The sequence below is a fragment of the Podarcis bocagei genome (assembly GCF_964188305.1).
Source record: "Podarcis bocagei genome assembly, chromosome: 10".
Lineage (NCBI taxonomy): Eukaryota > Metazoa > Chordata > Lepidosauria > Squamata > Lacertidae > Podarcis > Podarcis bocagei.
The window spans coordinates 45,742,964-45,762,727 of record NC_138135.1 but is presented as its reverse complement, the minus strand read 5'-3'; the positions used below and the strand labels follow the sequence as shown (position 1 = coordinate 45,762,727).

The 19,764-nt window shown below is 42.3% G+C and overlaps 1 long non-coding RNA gene across 2 annotated transcripts; it reads left to right on the top strand.

Moving 5' to 3' along the window:
* Positions 1-10,718: 10,718 nt before the first annotated feature.
* Positions 10,719-19,298, top strand: LOC308596349. Of its 2 annotated transcripts, none has more exons than XR_014012479.1 (3): positions 10,719-11,076; positions 12,102-12,226; positions 17,778-17,902. It is a non-coding gene; the product is annotated as an uncharacterized lncRNA (long non-coding RNA). The 2 variants fall into 2 exon arrangements; XR_014012478.1 differs by having other exon boundaries at positions 10,722-11,076; positions 17,868-19,298.
* Positions 19,299-19,764: the final 466 nt, after the last annotated feature.

Below are 19,764 nucleotides of genomic sequence, written 5' to 3'. Positions count from 1 at the left end.
TTAAAGCTGAGATTGCTGGCTTCTCAGCTGTAACCAGGGAACATGGAGGCCATTTATTACTGTACTGTGTTTTTGATGAAGCAAGCACACAAATGAATCTTGGAACACTTCAGATATGAAGTGGTTTGTGACAGGAGTGGGAAAACTTTTTCAGCCCAAGGTTTTTATTATATTGTGGAGGCTGCATGCCACAAGTAGGCAGGGTCAGAGACAAGAAGTGGGCAGAGTAACTCCTACCTTTGTGCAGAAAACTACATTCCAGTTATGCAAGTGTTAGCAGTTTCTATACACTCACTGCTCACGTGCACATCTTTCACCCAGGCAAGCAAGAAGCATTATTGCAGTTCAAGGACACATTAGAGCCAGGCAAAAATACTTGAGAAGAATGTAGAGCAGATCTGAGATTCCTCAGCCCTTGTTTACTGGGACATGAGCTTATATATTCTCAAGTCTACTGCATCAGATGTATGATGAAAATGGACATCTTTACACTGGGGGTGAGGGACCATGAAGGATTGAACAAATTAAAAAGATGAGAATGAATGATAACATGAATAAAAAATTACTTCCTAGCTAAGAAGTAGCTCTATCTGAGCCATTTTTTAAAATTTCCATTTTGTATTCCGCAGGCAATCTCTTCTATCATCCCTGACAGAAGAATTGCTGAAGAAGAGAGGTAAATTAAGAAGCTCTACTGGGAAAGACTTCTGCCTAGGACAAAAATAATAATAGTACTTACTTTAACCACTGCCTTTTTCTGGACAAAAAAATTGGAAGAGGTTGGCAGCTTGCAGTTTTGCAGTGAGCTCTCTCAGCTCTGCTTCATATACTGCATTTGTAAGGTAAAATGATTTTGCATGTACATGTGAAAATGTAAAGGATAAATATGACAAGCTTGTTTGAACTTGTGTATTATACAAATACACCTGCCAAAAGCCTTGGCTTGGGTGTCTGATTAGCTTACACCCATTGGCAAACACAGGTGTGTTTTAAGTAACTATCATTTGACTGAACCCAGTGTCTTTTCTCATAAACCTGATTTTATACGTACCGAGGTTGGTAAACAGCTTCATGCCATGGAGGAGAAGCATAGGCACACCAACCCTCCCATAAGCAGATAATGTCACCTGGAAGCTGGGCACTCATGTGAAAGACTGATTGCATGAAAATCCTAATTGTGCGATTCTTCTCCCCACCTTACATCTATTGGAAAGGTCTCTTTTGAGAGAGGAGTGGAAAACCTCATGAATAGGCTCTCTACATGGTCAGTGCTTGGAGCACCCAGGTTGCAAGTGATATTATTTGTGTGGGAGATTGGAGACACAACCATTCTATCTCTCCATAATAAAAAGCCAATTATTAGCTAAAGTATGTGTGAGCCAGGCTGCAGTTCTATGCACACCTGGGAGTACGCCCCAGTTAACACACTTTGGATAGCTACTTAAGCATCACCAAAGAAAAAGAGAGGTAATGCATCAAACCTCTCCCCCCGGCCAAAAATAGAGGACACAGATTTGCAAAATATCTGCATGGGCCAATGTATATGTATTGATGGAAATTTAGAAATAATTACTGCAATTTAAATAGAAATGCAACAACTTCACCACCACGGGGAAGACACCGAACAGATGACTGAATGCCGTCTCAGTGTGTTGTCCAAGTGCTTAAGTGATGATGAGTAACGACAAGCCCCCTTTTAATGGTACTTTGTCTGTATACTGGACTCAGACTTGACAGTCCTTTAAACAGGGAACTGTCATCTATGAACTAGGACATATGGCTACACTAGAATTACTTTTGACTCATTACTCACACAGGATGGTCCTGGAGCTTATGCTGGCAATCGGTTAGGTTTCCTTCAATCTATTTATAAGAGAATTGGATGCTCTAAATAAGAATGGGGCATGGTCCCAGGCTGCATCTTTTCTGAGCTAGACTCTAGTTCTTGTTTTGACTTAAAACAGTGCTGGATTTAAAAGCTGTGGTTATGTTACCAGTATTTTTGATACAGAAGTTTCCAGTTGACCTCTACAAGGCTTTTAAAGAATTACTTCCAGAATAAATTAAGCCAGAGTCATAGAGCAGACCCACTGAAATTAATGAACATGAATTAGGTCCATTAATTTAAGCCAGTCTACTCCTGAGTAAAACTTAGTTGAATACCACCCACAATATTTACTGTAATGTCATTTAAGCATATTTGACTTAAATAATTTTTCTGGATTGCATCAAGGGTCAGCAGTCCTTACAGGGATCTAAATACCGTATTTTTTGCACCATAACCTCACTTTTTCCCTCCTAGAAAATAAGGGGAAATGTCTGTGCGTGTTATGGAGCGAATGCCTGCAGGTGGCGGGGGGGATCTGCTGCAGTCGTGAGCAGAGGATCCATGGTTCCCCTTCCTTCCCTCCTCCGTGGTTACAAAGCATGGATCCACATGGATCCTCAGGATTTTTGCATTGGGCTACTCCAAACTCACTGTCAGATCACATGTCTGTGGCCACAGCATGAACCACAAAAAACATATATCCACTATTTCATTTAGAATATTTTTTTCCTTGTTTTCCTCCTCTAAAAACTACGTGCGTGTTATGGTCTGGTGCATGTTATAGAGCGAAAAATACGGGTAATTATTTGATTTGGTATTATCACCATCCCACAATGTTTAGTTTATTTCTCTTTTTCAAGATACTTTTAAAAGAGGGAAAGAAATGGTGTGAGGTTGTGATGATCGCAAGAGAGAAGGAGGGTTGGGTGGGTCTGGCCTCAACCTCCACTGGCTCCGTCCTTAGCCCTGCCAATAGCTATCATATTTTCCCCAACCTATTTCCTCTTAGGGAAATGCAGACCTTAGTGGTAAGATTTCCCAACCCTTGTTTAAACTAACCTCAGTTTCAGAGTTCAACATAATGACAATCTGCAGTTAGTTTAAACCAGGAAGCAGATGTTTCCAACCTCCATCTTTTCTCACCAAAGGAGATGAACATGGGGTTATGCTCAAGGCTCAGGCAGGTTCATTCCCAGATCACTCAACTATGGCTTAACATTATGTCTGAACCAGGCCAGAAAATAATGAACAGCACAGTTAGGGCCGCACAGGGCATGGAGCTGCAAAATCTAGGTCCTAGTGTTTTTCTGGACACTTCATTATGTTCTATTCTAGAGAATTCTAGAGAACATGACCTAATTCATGAATTAGGTCATGCCATAATCATTGGAACAGGAACTCGAGAAAGATTCTGTGTGAGCATGCCTTATGGAGAAGGCTTATGCAGGAACACAAATCTTTTGTTTTTGTTGACATGGGACCTTGATATTTCCCCCATTAAATACACAATATATCTCATTACTAAGGTCTTTTGTATGCTGGCTTGGTACTATACAAAAATTTCTAAAACAATTTCACATGGCTAAGAAAATGGATACAAATTCATCATTGTTTAGCTCTGTTTTGATTGAGTGATTAACTTCACCAGTAGATGCTAAATATCTAAATATCCTTGACCTTTAACATATCCTATCTTAGGTCTTTGTTCTGTTTAGCTGCTATAAACACAACCTCTTTTCATAATAAAAAAATTATTATAGAGACTTGTTTTAATTCTATCTGCTTCTGAAAGCTGAATATAAGATTATTTCATTGGTGTGTTTTTGTAAAAGGAGCTCCACGGCTCTCATATGAATTCTATGATGGACATTATCTGATTTCAGCACAGTTATCATTTCTGACAATTCAGCAAGATAATTCTAGTTTTCCACTATCCAGTACCAAAAGGAGGTCCTTTCCTCCAAAACAATCTATTTTAGCTGTAGCTAAAACAAAACATTTTTTTCTCACCAACATTTATCATGCCACATTCCCCGTTTCCCACATTTTGACTGTTTCCCCAGTCAAATATAGTCACCTCTACCTGCACAAAGACTTACTTGCTCATAGCACATGACATTTCCATCATATTATATTTAGCTGTTGCAGCAGATTATTAATTTGAGAGCCTTGATGAGATGAATTGCTTGGCAGCAAAAACGCAGAGTACACCTGATTCTCCTCCTGTTCCAACTGCTGGACTCCAGTATCTGTTTTTTTAAATCTGTTTTATCATAATTTAGCTGTGTTAAAAATGGGTTTGTCATGTTTTCGCATATTAAATATTTGTATCCTTACTTACCTGTAGTATACTCATCTTGATCGCAAAGAGCTGTGGCTTTGAGTTAGTAATATCCTGTGTTTGTTTGATAATGGATTAAGCTTGTTGGGATGCCAAGCACAGAGCTGTAGCTGTGTCAGTGAAATTACATATTTCAAAAGCCAATTAATCAGTGACATTGGCCTCAGAGTACTGCTATTTTTGCCTCATCTCATATGGGATAAACATGGAAACTGTTATGAGTATTTCACTGTTAGCCTCCATTTTGTGCTCAGGGGTGAACCAAAGATGGGTTTGACCTTATTTATAATCTTGCCATTGATTTATCTGTGCTTGACCTTCTTGCCAGTAAGATCATGAAGATCCAGAAAGTTCATTTGACTCACTAGAAAGCTATGTTGCAATAATGGTAATAAGGTACTGGTGAACTAAAGATCACTTTCATACGCAAGGTGCAAGCTTCCTCTACCACACAGAAATTCCATAGAAATGTAGACCAGATAAAACAGTAGCTTGTGCAAGGCAACAAGAAGTCCCTTGCCATAATCATTGTTCTTGATAGGTAAATCCATTCAGGAGGACTATATACAAGGTAAAACCTTCCAGATGAGCCATCCTTGCTTGTTTATACGCCACAGTCTACCTCTTACCAGAACCTTCCCCATTACATTACTAGGGTTTTCCATCCTGAAACCCCACCTGGATTTTACCCAGTCCCCTTTAATTCCCTTATTTTGATTGCTTCTTATCGGTCATCATGCCAGCTCATGATGCATTATTTTTTACTAGAAAGCTTATGCTTTGGGTACCTGCCTTGAATCTTCTGGATAGGTCAGGCTATCCATTTAGATACAGTGGTACCTCAGGTTAAGTACTTAATTCGTTCCAGAGGTCCGTTCTTAACCTGAAACTGTTCTTAACCTGAAGCACCACTTTAGCTAATGGAGGTCCGTACTTAACCTGAAACTGTTCTTAACCTGAAGCACCACTTTAGCTAATGGGGCCTCCTGCTGCTGCCGTGCCGCCGGAGCACGATTTCTGTTCTCATCCTAAAGCAAAGTTCTTAACCTGAAGCACTATTTCTGGGTTAGCGGAGTCTGTAACCTGAAGCGTATGTAACCTGAAGCGTATGTAACCTGAGGTACTACTGTAAATAGTATTCTGGAGTAGCAATAGGAAGACTTGATTTCTCTCCACCCCACATTCATATCATTGACACTATAAATGAAAACATATTCTCCAATACAATCCACGTGTTTGTGATTGTTTTGGGTTCCACAAGAGGAGTAAAGTAAGAAAACTTAGAATAGAGATAAGATATTATGCTTTCCCTGCTAAATCCCAAGGCACAATGCTCTGTTCCCCCTTGCTCTCTAAGTTTGCAATTAAGTTTGTGCCAATGCATATATCAGCTTTCCTGATAATGCGAGTGAGTGGATGAGGGTTTTTTTTACAACTTGGCGTCACTAAGCCCAGACTTTCTCTTTCAGATTTTATCCAACAAGAACCTTACAGCAATCTGATAGGAATTAGTAGAAGTCAATTAGAAAATAGCCCATCAGCACTGCAGAACATCTGCTTGGAGACTGCTACGTTTTCATGCAGGTTCACAAAGTAATTTGCTGATAACTTTCCATTTTAAAAATGGTGTGGGTTTTCACAAAAGGGTAGTCAACCATGTTGCTGCTATCGCAGAGCTCAGCAACTCACTTTTAAATGTTGTTTACTTTAAATGAAGTCCCTTTGTGGTTTTTCTCAACAACACCCTTTATTGATGCTATGAACTGGCAGCTGCTGCTTCATTCTTTTATACTGCTCTTGACTGCTGTGCCGCAGTTGTCTGAGATTTGATTTTCAATCTGAAAGTTGCCAATTCAACATGGTGAAAAGGTCCACAAAAGTAAGTGCTGCTGTTCGCACTCATTTTTCATGACTGTTCAAAGCCCCTTGATTTGCTGCTGCTTCGGCACCATTTATTTTTTTTTAAGAGGGAGTATTCCGTTATTTGTTGCATTACTGCATTTATTCACATCTCTGGACCAGGTAACAATTGATGGCCATATTGTTGGTTCAATTAAGGCAGTGACATCTCTTTTCTTCTTTTACTACAGTGGTACCTCAGGTTAAGTACTTAATTCATTCTGGAGGGCCGTACTTAACCTGAAACTGTTCTTTTCTTGAAGCACCACTTTAGCAAATGGGGCCTCCTGCTGCTGCCACACCGCCGGAGCACGATTTCTGTTCTCATCCTAAAGCAAAGTTCTTAACCTGAAGCACTATTTCTGGGTTAGCGGAGTCTGTAACCTGAAGCGTATGTAACCTGAAGCATATGTAACCTGTGGTACCACTGTATTTAGATTTTCTGCTGATGATCTGCAGAACTTTGCAAATGAGCCATGACCCTTTTATATAAAGGTATTTATAAAGGTATGAATGTATTGTCATTTCATAAAAGATTGGGGTGGTGTACAACAGAAAACACCATTAAAAACAATACAGAGAATCATTAAAGTGACTGGCTAATAAAATAAAAATAAGAAGCAGCATTGGTTTTTTTTAATAAGATATTTATTAAAGTTTTCAAAATGTTACAAAAGTGAAAACACAAAAAATACAAAGAATTAAAATAGTTAACAGAGTAAAAAGAAAAAGAAAAACGCAACCCCTCCCACCGTGTAAAAAAAAGAAAAGAATGAGAAAAAAAGGAAAAAAGAAAATTCCAAAATAAGAAAACAAAAAAAGACAAAAATGCAAAAATCCCTAACCTTTAAAAACATTTAAAAACAAATTCATTATTTCCAGACCCTTAACTGTCATAGCCTTCTTTCTTGGACCTCCTCCTCCTCCCTTCCTTTGTATTAATTATCCCAGCAAATCCTTTATCATTACATTACCCTAGACTATTATGATCTTATCTTTCTATAATAGAATAAACCTTAAAATTTAAAATTTAAATTTTAACCTTACCAGCTTCTTATAATCATAATATTCTTTCATAATTCTTTAAGCATCTTTGCTAGAGCCAGGTAATTTCTTCCAACATTTTTCTATCATTCATCAACTTTACAAAACATTCTAGTAATGAAAAGAAAGAAAGAAAGAAAGGAAGGTACAAACAAATCCAATTTTTATCCAACGTCCCTTCCTCCTGGTTCCGGGTTTTGTCAGTCCTTATTCCCCTCAGTCAAGCCCATTAACCTGGTGACCTTATGTCCGAGGCCCTCAAGTCACTTCCATGGCCCTTCCGCAGCTCTTCTTCATATTTGTAGCTGTAATTTCCCTTATCTCCTGCTCGTGGTAACTCCAGCTTGACAATGTCTCTTGCTCGTGTTGGCCCCAACTTGACAATGTTTTTAACCCTTCTCGACAGATCAGACCCTTTCCCGTATTCGTCGCTGCATTCCATGTAGACTTTAAAAGAATGTTTCAAAGGCCCTCCAAAATTGAGAGCCCCCGTAGTCCCAAACATTTTGCAGCCCTTATTTAAAAAGTCCAGACATCCCAACATAGGGGGGTCAATCCAGCCCCCCATTTCCACACCACACCAGGCTTTTCCTTTCCAGATGTGGCTTTTTCCAAATTCATTTGTCCAATCCAAAAGATCATATTCCTGTTGGGTCTGTTCTGTCAAAACACACTCCTGATTTAATGCCACAACCTCCTGTTCTGTCAAGACACACTCCTGGTTTAAATCCTGAGTGGGCTCCACATATTTTCCCACTGTCTGGTCCACTGCCTGTTGAAGATTTCTAGTCGAAGTCACCATCCAGTTCACCTTTTCATGTAATTCTTCCAGTAGAGCATTTGTTTTGTAAAAAGCACACAACAAGGCTTCTGAATGCATTGTCCTGCAAGGTCACGCACTTGTTCCCACGGTTATTCTGTAACAGCTGTCAGTTTGCTGGACTTAGTTACAATTTCACAAACTTCCCCTAGGGGGAAGACTTATGGTTATTTCTTGCTACAAAATTCATTTTTTGAGATACTTTGTCTGTATATATTCCTTTAGAGTGCGAAAGGGAGCAATGGAATCGCAAAATTTCTCTTCTTTTAACTATCTGTCAAAAAGCAGTTGTCTTTGGTCAATGAGCTTCCACGTCAGTCCTAACACCCCGCTCCAGGATCAGGACAGAGGAAAGTTACTTCCCTTTAAAGTCACTTGAAACAGTCCAAAGAAAAAGATTCACAATTTAAAATGTTGAAATCCAATCTTTTAAAGACGATTTTCTAAGCTCTAGATTAAATTGCCTTTGCTTTATTCTATTCACAAAAGAACGGAAGGGTGACTTCCTGTTTAGCCCTTTCCGTTCCGTGCCAAATTCAAGTTGAATTTTTAAAGTCCGGTTCTGTCCTACTCACAAATCTTTGTTTAATATCCAATTGTTCAAATTTCGGGTACTCACAGATGCTTATTTTAAAGTCTAAATTGTCCCAGGAAAAAGGCAGCGCTCTCCGGCAACGGCTATGTGGCTTCGCTCCATGGAAATAGCGATTAACTCACAGCACCGCGCCGCTTCCCCCTCCTCACTTCGGAGCCCGTTGGTGGGTTCCTTAGCGGATTGGGGGGGGGCGCTAGAGGTGCCCGCCGAGTCCCACGATCACAGGCTTCATCTGCCTGTGATTTTAAAAGGGTCCCCGCTTCGCCGTAGCGGAGAAGACCCTGTTTACCGCGGAGCCAGTCCCTCCAGTTCAGAGGGAGTCCGCCATTGCCGGTGGCACCACCCCGGAAGTCCAAAACTAAGAAGCAGCATTGGCCTGTGGGCATCAAAAGGTCTTCCAAGTGACACTGAAACTGTCAGTGATTCAGTTGACTATTATGTTTATATCACTACTGGAAATAAAATTGTTTGAATTTTTTGTAGGCTGTCTCTAGTATGATGTTCTCTTGAGCATGCTTTCTATGTGTTATAAAGCAGCAGGGAAACCCAACCCAGATTTCAAGCAACTGTCACTACTCCAATTATCAGTGTGTTGCTTGCATCAGCATTCTGCTTCTTTTTTCACTACAGAGGGAAGGATATATTTGTTGTTGTTGCCCTCTGCATTTTGCATGTTTCAGCCAGGTGGAAGAATTAATCTTCTCTTTGCAGCTGGATGGAGATGATAACAAGCAGCCTCTGACAGTCTTTTTCACTTACAGCCCCCCCCCCCTTTGGGGGCATACTATCTGTAGTACTTGCTTACATAAACAAAATATTGTTAGTTACAGAAGGTGCATCTCTGTTGATTACAAGTTTTTAGTAGTGAGGTTTTCCCACACTATGCTCGATGCATTTCCAATATTGTTGGCACCAATGTCTGTCAGAATCTATAATAATTTCTACAAATATAATGGGCTATATTAGGAATTCCTTTTGTTCAGAAGAATATTTTATTTTTCAGTTAGCCATGGAGTTTAACCAACTAAATTGTTTGGAACATTATCACTCCAACAAAAAGGAGAATCTCTAACCCATTTAAGTAGCTAGCATCATCACTGCAATGAGACAGCTGGAATTTGAATCGGGGTTTGGAAAAACCCAATGCCCAATGGAGGAATGAAAATTGGAGTAAGAAGAGTGAAAAAAGGAGTAAGTGAGACCATTAAATTGTTCAACAGCACAGTCTATTCAGAAGTTCCATTGACTTCAATGGGATTTACTCCCAGGTAGGTTTCTACACACTATAGGATCACAGCCTAAGAGTTTAAAAATTGACCACAATTAGCTTATAGTATATGGCTTATTGAGTAGTAAGAGAGACTTAAAAAGTAATTGTGGTTTTGCTGTTATAAGAAAAAGCCAGTATGAGCCTTGGACTTGCACGCTGTTCCTTGTCCATCATGTGCAGGAGGAAGATATCTAAAGCTAAAGATCTAAATGGTGGTTTGTTGAAGTCACAATTTGTTGACAAGTCAGGACAGCAACTTGATCCTGGTTCAGACTAGGACCAGTGTGACCTGCGTTTGGGGGTGGGGGGAGATCTCTACTCAGCCATGAAGCTCGCTTCATCCAGTTCCTCATCTCTGCTATTGTCCAGAAGTTTCAGAGAGAAAGTATTTCTCTATTCCACAGTCCAGCAGGTGGCAGGCTATTCTCAGTAACATTGACAGACACAATGAAGGATTCTCTTAATAATTTATGGAGGGTATAATCTTTCCTTACATTGCTTTGAACCTTGAATCCATCTCCTTAAATATTCAAGAAGACATGCCAGGATTCTTGATGCATGCCAGATGGGTGGGGTAAAAATAATAATTATTATTATTTATTTTGGAAATGTCTGCCTTTCACACTACACACATTTACTGCGAGGAGATGCTGGTGAAGCACCTGTGTAGCTGTGGCAAACACAATTTCTTATGTGAAGCAAACCTCACTCCTTGCATTCATAGCTGTGATGAATTGCGACAAGCTTCCTTTACAAACACAGGATTTCCTTCAACAGAGAACAGGAAGAAATGGATATCGAAACATGGTGTTGCAAGTATAATCTTTAGATGGCAAACAGTAAACAGAGCCTTTATATATGTTCAACAGGAGATTGTACCCTGTCCAAAGAAAAATAACACCTTACATTTCATTTATTTAAATGAATTACCACTTTCTGGCTAACAATGAGGCTTTGTGCCTGAATAGAGCATGGGCTGGACCGGAGCACACACCGGCTAGCCCCTGCCTGTCATTGCCTGGAGCGGCTGTAGTGATGCTGGCCTAATTACTGGGAATGGACAAGAAGCAGATTGTAAAGCTTGTAAAGTGACATTTTTAAAAAGATTAAAAGGGATGCTCCTACCATTAGGCAGAATGAGACAGTCGCCTCAGGTAGCTGTTTTTGGGTGTCAAAAAGGATAGCAAATTGCTATCTGTAATATTATTGTTACAGACACTTTTCTGCCTCGGGTGCCAAAATTACTTGACCAGCTTTGGATACTGCACCTTGACTTGAGGTAGGTGGGCTTCATTGCTTGATGTGCCACAGGCAACAAATTGTCTTGTGTCAACTCTGTTGTCTTTATTTACTGATGTGCTACAAACTGGCCTTCTCTGAATATGGTAAGCTACTGAAATGCATACAATTTAAGTGATATAATCCACAATTTGCATTGGCAGCCAGTCAGCAATCAGGCTACATTCAAAGTGTACAAAACTATACAACTTGAGACCAGAATACCTGAAAGATGCTCTCATCCCATATACACTCAACTGATACTCAACTTGAGGGCAGTGGGATAGCTCAGCTGGTAAGAGCATGAGATTCATAATCTCAGGGTTGTGGGTCTGAGCCACATGTTGGGCAAAAGATTCCTGTATTGCAGGGGCTTGGACTAGATGTCCTTCATGGGCCTTCCAACTCTGCAGGATAGAGCATCTTCCAGATACCATCTTATCAAGAAATTGATTCCACACAATATGGAATATACACAATATGGAAATCTGGCATCTACTCCTTGGAACTCTTCCATTACATAGCAGACTGGTGGTGTGGTGAGTGGTTTGGGCAAGGTAGCAGCACCATGAAGATGTCCGAGTGAGCAACTTAACTCTTAACAGAGGTGGACCAAGGCCTTCTGCCTCCAGTCCATCTCTTGGGCTCCACCCACTTTATGAGAACTGCAGTCCTTAAGGGCCAACCCTAGATGGGCATGTCTGTGTTCCTCAGCCTTCTACCTGCTCTGCTCTCTGTTCCATTGGACTAGTGTAGTAGGATGGGTGGTACTCAGTTCCTTTGGCCAGGGGAAGGTGACTGAGAGTCCTGGCTTTTTTGTTTTATATTTTTGAACACTGCTTCAGTGCAGTTTAATGTATCTGCTATGTTTTATAAATGCTGTTAGTCACTTTGAGGACTCAAGTAAAAAAGCAGGATATAACTCTCCTAAGCAAGCAAGCAAGCAAACAAACAAACAAACAACCTTTTAAAATGACTTTCCATTTTAAAATAATCTTTCCATTTTCAATTTCATATTATTGATAGGAGTGATGCTCTGGAAACAGAAAGTTCTTGGTGCTACTTCTAAAAATGCCCTTGGTATACATTGTGGAAACCCTGATTTAAAATGTAAATTTGCCTGTACATCTTGACACCTGTAATCGGCACAAGTAAAGTGAGAAAATGTTGATTGCATGTATACTGTGTGTTAGCAAAGCATCCAGACACTAACAAAAACATTAAAAGTAAATACCTATCAGCCTTCCTATATAGACAGAAAATGTTTAGCCAGAGATGCAATATATTCATTTTTTAATTTTAAGGACTCTCTTATAATTTTACAGCCTGTAGTACCCAGGTTATTAAGACAGTTTCCAATTCAAATAATGGAAATCACAGCTGTAAAATGTAGACATATGAGAAGGGAGCTTTCAGCTGTCATGACTTCAGCAAAGGCTTTGACATATATTTGATAAGATCTGCTATGGAGGGTGCTGAAACAAAGCTGGCTGTTAGACAGATCTTCCTCCCATTGGATGAAAGAGATGGGTAAAAAGAGTTTAAAACATTATTCAAATCCCATAGGACTAGTATGGGGCTTGTCAGATACCATTTGGAGTGAAATTGACAAAGGAACTCCACCAAGAAAAAGACACTGATTCCACTTTCAAGATTTATAGTTTCTTAAATTTATATGCTTCCCAGACACATAAAATGTGCCGAGTTGTTAACATAATCATAATAAGATTACAACTGAACACAGCAGCTAAAATACAATGGCAACCGACATATCAAATAACATTGTTAAATATGAGATCTCTAAAAACCTAACAGTGCAATCCTTTCTTCGAGTTACACTTACTAGAAGAGAACAGGATTGTGGTAAAAAAAAAAATTCTCTTGCTGGGTGCAACACAAAGATATAATGGGGTTGTAGATGTAGACTGCTGTTGCAATTCTTTTGTGTAGGCACTACATAATGCCAGCATGACTGTAAACTCCACTGTTACGTTAGTGGTTCAACAGGAAAAACTCAAGGTGGCTGGGGCTTGGTGGGGATGGAACAAGCCTGGCTTTAAACCCTAGGCTTATTTAGAGGTTGGTACCATGCATTCCTCTCCACCTGGCATCATGTTACACCTTCAAACGAAGTGGTGCAAGTTAAAACATTCCCTTGAAGTTAGCAGAGATCCCAAGACATCTGTACTGGCATCCCTCCTTCCCATCCCCACAGTCACAATGCAAAGGAAGATGTTCTTGATTCTTCCTTGGAATCACCTACAGTGGTACCTCGGGTTACATACGCTTCAGGTTACATACGCTTCAGGTTACAGACTAAGCTAACCCAGAAATATTGCTTCAGGTTAAGAACTTTGCTTCAGGATGAGAACAGAAATCGTGCTCCGGCGGCACAGAAGCAGCAGGAGGCCCCATTAGCTAAAGTGGTGCTTCAGGTTAAGAACAGTTTCAGGTTAAGTATGGACCTCCGGTACGAATTAAGTACTTAACCTGAGGTACCACTGTACTTTAATCATAGGCGCCGACTCCATGGGGCTTGAGGGGGCCCGAGCCCCCTCAAAAATTCGTTTGGGGGGGCTCAGCCCCCCCAATAATCTCGGGCGGCGGTGGGCGCGTCCGCGGCTTTTATAGGGCGCCCGGCGCGCACCAGCTCGATAACGGGCACCGGTGCGGCGGGGGGCGCCGGGCCGGGGGAGGGGGCGGCCGGCCTGTCTCCTTGGCAACCCCATTGAGCAGCGCCGGCTCCCCCGGGAGGGCCATCCCCCCGCGCCGCCGATCGCCAACACCGCCGACGCTGTGGCTGCCCGAGCCCGAGCCTGAGCCCGACCCGGAGCCCGAGCCCAAGCCCGTCAGTCGGTCAGTCAGGAAGGAAGGAGAAATGGGGAGGGAGACGAGGGAGGAAAATTGCGCGCAGGGTGAAGAAAGGAGAAGGGCGAACGAGACGAGCTTCCAACCCAAAAAAGGGCTGGAAGACTGGGAGGATGCAGGATCGGGAAAGAAAGCGACGCCTTCCCCGCCCGCGACGTCGCCCGCTTGTCATTGGCAGCGCAGCGGGCGCCCAGAGGGGCTGGGCACCGGCGCAGGGCCGCTCCGCAGCCGCGGAGGACAGCTGCGCGGCTAGCAAGGTGCGCCGCGTAGAGCGCGGCCCTTGTGTGGCCCGGTGGCCAGGCAAGCTTGGGCGGGGACCCCCATGCAAATCTAAGACGGGAGAAGAGGGCAGAGCAAAGGGGGTCCCTTCCCCAACCTCCGGCTCTGAGACTTCCCTGCGCCCCAGAAAAGCGAAAGGATTTTCTCTTCTTCTTTTTTTATAAATATTTTATTAAGTTTTCAAATACAAAGTTAGAAACATACACTGAAGAAAAAAGTAAAAGAACAAGAAAAAGAAAAAAAAGAAAAAGAAGAAAAGAAAACCAACCATTCAACACATTTTTTATATAACTAACTGGACTTCCTCGCATCTCCCTTACCCTGCATTCTTTATAATAAAGATATCAGCAAATTATTACCTTGTTTCGTACCTTATTTTGTACTTTTCAAATACTATACCTCTAAATTTAACATACTTTTCATCAGTTACTTATATCTTAAATTAAACATAGTATTACCTTAGATTTTGACCTTTTCTTACTTAAAATATAATTTCCTGTTTCCCAAATCTAATTGCTGAAGCTATAGTTTCCGAATCGTGTAAATTTTTAACATTCATACAACTTATATTGTTTTTGTAAATAGTCCTTAAATTTTTTTCCAGTCTTCCGTTGTTTCTTCTCCCAAATCTCGGATTCTGCCAGTCATTTCAGCCAGTTCCATGTAGTCCATCAATTGCGTCTGCCACTCTTCCAGTGTGGGCAAATCTTGTGTCTTCCAATATTTTGCGATAAGTATTCTTGCTGCTGTAGTTGCATACATAAAGAAAGTTCTATCCTTCTTTAACACTTTCTGGCCAACAATGCCCAAGAGGAAGGCCTCTGGTTTCTTGGGAAAGGTATACTTAAATACCTTTTTTAATTCATTATAGATCATTTCCCAGAAGGCCTTCACTTTTGGACAAGTCCACCAGAGGTGAAAGAATGTCCCTTCAGCCTCCTTACATTTCCAACATTTATTATCAGACAGGTGATATATTTTTGCAAGCTTGACTGGGGTCATGTACCACCTATAAAACATTTTCATAATATTTTCCTTCAAGGCATTACATGCCGTGAATTTCATTCCGGTGGTCCATAACCTTTCCCAGTCCTCAAACATGATGTTATACCCAATATCCTGAGCCCATTTTATCATGGCTGATTTGACTGTCTCATCCTGAGTGATTTTCTCTTCAACCTGCCCTCCATCCTCTTGCAGAAAACTCTTTGCCTGCCCTGCCCGTATCTCGTTTTTGCTTTTTAATTCCACACACGCACCCTTCGGACTTCGTGGCAATCGGGCGCACGGGTGCGTTTCCTAAGAGAGTGAGGACCCCCGCCTCCTCCCCACCTGCTCCCTCGCCAGCCAGCCAGCCGCGCGCCCTAGCCGGAGAGCCCCGGCCGTCCCTGTCGCGCAATCGGCTGGATCTCCCTTCAGCAGGCCGTGCTCACAACTCGGCCCAGGGACCCCCAGCAGCGGATCTCCGGCTCAGCTGAAGAATCCGGCAACAAGCCCCCTCCTCCCCAATCGCTCCGCCGAAATACGCTCCAAAACCCCCCAGATAGGCCGCCGGCCGCCAAGTCTAGTGGCGCCCTGAGCGAGGGTCTCTCCCCAACACCGCCACCTCAAACTGCGTTCTCCCGGCTACCCGAGCGAACCAGCGGCAGGACCCCGGTATGGGCCCCCCCAATATTTTTTATAAGTCGGCGCCCCTGACTTTAATTCAAGCCTGCAGTGCAAAGGATCTCGAGCTGCATCCACAAAGGGAAAAAATATTCCTTTGTGATTGACAGGTCTGTAGCCCCACCGACTTCTCAAAATGACTCTTGTGGGTGGGGTGGACAGATTCTGTTCCGCACCTTTGGCCTACGGGAAGTGTACAAACAAGTCATGCCCAGACTATTACCACCACCTCACTCCTCACAAAGCAGAGAATGGTCCAGCAGCTCAGAGTTTCTTGAACGAGTAACATGCCACTGGCTATAGTGTGTGCATCCAGGTCTTTGATTGCTGATTGCCCCAAAAGGTGAAGACGCAGAGGGCTTTGGGTAGCTGCTGTGCGTTCACTGAATCAATATGAATTATAGGGAAATGCTTGCACTTCAGAGGCAGGGATGGTGAGGCTTAGCCTGCTGCCTTTGTTTACAAGTACAGTGGTACCTCAGGTTAAGAACTTAATCCATTCTGGAGGTCCATTCTTAACCTGAAACTGTTCTTAACCTGAGGTATCACTTTAGCTAACGGGGCCTCCCGCTGCCGCCGTGCAATTTCTGTTCTCATCCTGAAGCAAAGTTCTTAACCTGAGGTACTATTTCTGGGTTAGCGGAGTCTGTAACCTGAAGCGTCTGTAACCTGAGGTACCACTGTAATCTATTGGCAAAGACAGTTGCCTACTTCTGCTTAACAATTTCTTCAATGTTATTATAGTTACCAAATATATATATATATATATTTACACCTACAGCTTTGGCATTCTATATCTTTCTCTCCCCCACCCCACCCCCGTGCTCTTACATTAGATTCAATGTGAGATAAACAGTGAGTAATAAAGAGGTGGATCATTTTTAAGCTCATAAGCATAATGCATTATAGCATAATACAAATTATGTAAGAACCCACTCTTCACAAATGTGGAGGAAAACAGCATAGAAAATGAGGAGGAAGGCCCCCAAACTCCAATGCAATTAATGAAAAAGCATTGTGATTATTATTATTTCAAAAATGTGTTTTAGACCACTTAGCTAATCAGCAGCTTAAACTGAACAGGTCGGTCAGAACAATGCAGCTCTCCATTACTTAATTCCATCACAGTCTTACTACACTAGAACAACATACTGTAAATGTGACAGTTCTGGTGGTCCTTGGGACACTGGACAAGTGCTGATCCCTGGAACTGTTGCTCTGTCCCAGAATGTCTTCTCACATCCCACCTGGTTTTACAAATCAAAATTGCAGCTGTAAAAACCTCCAGTCATTCAGTTGGCATAGAGGCTGTGAATATGGGTGTTCAGTCAGCATCCCACCGCAGGCAGTACTTTGGATAAATGCTCAATTTGTCCTATAGGTGAGCTTGCAGTATTAAGCTGCAGGTAAGGCAGATTCGCTATAGCAGGGTAGAAAGCAAAGGCTCCCAACTTTTGGGGGACACAAAACTTTAAAAAAAATAAAAATTGTGAGGGATAGGCAGTCTTGGTAGATGCCAAGGGCAGTGTCTGAGAGTGTAATGGTACCCATAGGTTCCATGTTGGGGGTCCCAGGCACAAAATAAAAAGTACAAAATTGTACTGTCCTATTGGGCATCTCTGGGCAGGTGCATTTCTACTGCTGACATCTTCCTTATACAAGTAGTCACAGCCACAAAGTATATAGAACTCAAAAGCTATTAGGCATTCGGTATTGCAGCACGCTCTAAATACCTCAGTTCATACCACTGATCACATTCAAGAGCTGTCCTGCAAGTAGTAAACCTTACTATACTTAAGCAAGGCAGTTTTTTCTCCTGGCAGCTCAGACTCAGCATTTTTCTGGAACGGGCACGAAGAAGGGAAAATCGTTCTTTTTTCCCCATTCCAGATTTCCTCCACATTTCTATGTAAGTAAATACTGAGGTAAAAGGGTCTACATAATGAGATGAGCTTCCCTGTCTACACTTACCTCCTTCAGAGACTCTGGATGGCTCCTTTCTTCACACAGAGACTGCAGTTCATTGGGCACCCAGGTTCTTCCAGTTCCTCCTCCTTCTCCTGGAGTTTTATGGACTCCACCTTGCCTCTCTGCCTTTTCTGAATTCAGCATCGATTTAATTGCCCACATCCAGCCCATCACAACTTCCAAACACTTAGTTGGAGTTAGGAAAGTGTTGGTGAACTGCACTGCAAAGGGGTAGGATGCGCAACTGGGACATATAAATCAGGATGAATTTGGGATAAATGTGCATTGCTGTATAGCTGGCAAGCAAATCAGGATGAATGCTCAATAAACAGGTCGTCTGGAGGAGTCCCAAGTTTTCATTAATAAATTTAAAGCATACTGGACACCTAGAAGAAATTTTATCCAAGGACAGACACAAGTTTGTCATTAGCATTTTATCCAACATGTGAGAAAGGCTAGGCTGAAAGAGAGTGATTGGTTCAGAGTTGCCCAGTAAGCATATTGACTCAAAGAGGATGTGAACCTGTGTTTCCACAAACCTAGTCCAATATACTAATCATGCATCACATTGGCTCTTTGCCTATAACAGGGGTAAGGGAAATTCAGGACAGATTAAAGGAAGTTCTTCATACTGTCCGAAGCCAACTATAGAACTTGTTGGAAGCCGCCCAGAATGGTTGGAGCAACCCAGCTGGGTGGGCAAAGCATAGATAATAAAATAATAAAAATAATCCTAATTTGAGTGGCTTTAAAAGAGGATTGGACAAATTCCTGGAGGTTCAGGCTATCAATGACTACTAGCCATGATAGCTGTTTTCTGCCTCCACAGTAGGAGGTAGCATGCTTCTAAATACCCCTTGCTGAAAACCACAGGAGGGGAGAGTACGCTAGGTCCTGTTTGCTGGTTTCCCACAGGCATCTGAGTGGCCACTGTGAGAACAGGATGCTAGAATTGAGATGCATAGGTCTGATTCAGCAAGCTCTTATTATGTTGTTATATGTTCTTAGGGAATCTTCCTGTAATCCTTCAGGTGTTGTTGGACTCTAATTCCCATCAGCCGCAGCCAGCATGGTTGTAGATGATGGGTGTTCTAGCCCAACATCCGGAGAGCAGCAGCTTAGCCTCCCTTAGTCTGTAAGGAGCAGCAACTCCCATGGCACTTGAAGCATATAACACAATGGCTGTGTGATGCATTGCACTCATATATGTGACAAGTGTTTTCTCCCCCCACCCTATGTATTGAATCTGAGGCAGAGTTTCTCTTGTGCACTAGAAATGGCCTGGCTATCCTCCTGACTCAAGCATTTATGGGCAAAAGCCTATTCAGGAACACAGCTGTGTATGAGGACAGAAGACAAGGCAACGAAATGTCCCATATCTGGTTTGTCCAGTGAATAAACCAGGCTATAGAAGCAGGGGAGTTTTACATGAAGGATTTTGCCTAGCCCTAGGGCGGGGGGGGGGGGCGGGCGGGCGGAGGCAGGAAAAAAAAGACAGCTGGGGGCAAAGCCTTACAGGGCTAAGTCTAGAGATGGCCCACAGAGAACCTGCCAGATGGAGAAAAGAAGGCAAAAGTGGCAGAGCAGGTCTGAATATTACAGCTGCGGGGGGTGGGGGGGGGGTGGAGCTGCCAAGTGAGACTGCCAAGTAAACGGAACTGTGAGTAGAGGTTTTAATGGAAGGAGTGGGTCTCATCTGATATCGGGATAACACTTACTAACTTCTAGGCAAAATAAAAAAATTCCTTCCAGTAGCACCTTAAAGACCAACCAAGTTTTGACTATGGCAGACCAACACGGCTACCTATCTGTAACTTCTAGGCAGTACGTGATCGTGATTGACTGTAACAGCACTTGTGTCAGTAGTCACTGACACCGAAGAAACGCACACATTCTTTAAATGCAGAAT